This window comes from Porites lutea, chromosome 3 (assembly GCF_958299795.1).
Source record: "Porites lutea chromosome 3, jaPorLute2.1, whole genome shotgun sequence".
Taxonomy (NCBI): Eukaryota; Metazoa; Cnidaria; class Anthozoa; order Scleractinia; family Poritidae; genus Porites; species Porites lutea.
Genome location: NC_133203.1, coordinates 43739691 through 43741484, shown reverse-complemented (window position 1 = coordinate 43741484; position 1794 = coordinate 43739691). Strand labels below are relative to the sequence as shown.

The window sequence follows — 1794 nt, the reverse complement described above, 5'->3', positions numbered from 1 at the left end:
AATTGTAACCAGTGAGGATTGTTAAGGTCTACATCGAACCTCAAAAGTTAGAGTGTCCATGGCAAGGAATTATTAAGATTTAAAGGACTTGGTAGTTCTCTCCTCGAGTAATTAGTGGACTTGTAAGTCTTTGAAAGGAATGAACCATACAAAAGCAAATGATGCTAGTGTGATATCATCACATCACTTTTGGTAAGTCAAGCGACATCGAAAGTAAGGAAATGTTTACTTAACCTGTGAAGTACATGGCACAAATACATATTAGCTTAACTGAAACGACTTCCATTTGTTGTTTTCAGATATATTTGATTCAGTTGTATTTGATAAAATAATGTTGTTTGACAGTTAGGTAAAGCTGTTTTGTCATATATTTGATTCAGTTGTATTTGATAAATGTTGCCTCACAGTTATTGGGGCCTCTTATTAGGCAAGTAATTTGAACTTTTTTTTAGTACTGTTGCCTCACAGTTATAAGGACCTCTCTAGTTATCTACTGTGAAGGGGCCACTTTTGGCATCCAATTTGAATATTTTGCCACATATCGCCAGCCCTCTGGCGATTTTTGCCAAAATCGCCATTTTCGCCAAAATCGCCAGCCTCCAAGGGGCCACTTTTGGCATCCAATTCAAATCGCCAGAGGCTGGTGATTTTTCGCCAGTTTCGCCATTGCATGCATGGCGATTTTTGCCAAAATCGCCAATTTCGCCAAAATCGCCATTTTCGCCAAAATCGCCAGCCTCCAAGGGGCCACTTTTGGCATCCAATTCAAATCGCCAGCGGCTGGCGATTTTTCGCCATTTCCGCCATTGCATGCATTTCTGGACATAAGTGGACCATGTAGCTGAGATAACCAAAAAAGGCTAGCAAGAGACTCCATTTCCTAACTCAGTTAAAGAGAGCGGGAGTTCCGAAACAAGATCTAGCACTGTTCTACGTATCGTGCGTGAGATCTGTTATTGATTATGCAGCACCTGTCTTTTTCAACGGTCTCCCCCAGTACTTAAAGAAAGAGTTGGTACGGCTCGAGAAAAGAGCAACATCAATAATAACCTCAGGAAAGTGCAACTCGGCAACAGAGGTGGGGTTAACACCCATTTTGGAGTATTATTACGTACTATGTAGCAGTCTTTTTTATAACATTGTCAGTGATCCACACCATAAATTGAAGGCGCTCCTTCCACCGGACTATGACAACTCACGCTATAACCTAAGACGACAGCGCCTTTTTAATATGGCAAAGCTTTGCACGAACAGAACAAGTAATACTTTTATATATACGATGTTGAAATAGTCCGGGCTGTAGTTTTATCCCACTTATATTCATGCTTTATATTTTAACATATTTTAATATGAATATGTTGTATAGAATTTTTAATATTATCTTAAAAATTAGTTTTCGACTTATTGTCTAGGATTCATTCGTAATTTTCAAGTATTGTAAAGTTTTTGTAAATAATTGCGTAATTCAGCCTTTGGCTGTGATGCTATCTATCTATCTATCTATCCCACAAAAGCCAGAGTCATTAATTGCTTTATTATTCATTCAAAATAATTCCTAGTTTAAAAACAAAGCTAAAACATGCTTACCTGCATCGATGTTAAGTTCATCTTCGATAGTGTACGTTTAGGTTTGTCCAGCTCCCTGGTTCGGGCTGGCATTACCCGAGTGAAACCAACTCGTCGAGGATGTCGGGCGGGGCGTTTGAAAAGGAGAGCTATAGCTACACTCGTATCAAATTCAAGGCAAACATCCGTTCAAATGGGTTATTCTGGGTTTTTGGAGCAAAATGTGAA

The 1794-nt window shown here is 39.1% G+C and overlaps 1 pseudogene; it reads left to right on the top strand.

Moving 5' to 3' along the window:
* LOC140931198 (uncharacterized) overlaps positions 1–1395 on the top strand; it is a 3933-nt pseudogene extending 2538 nt beyond the window's left edge.
* Positions 1396–1794: the final 399 nt, after the last annotated feature.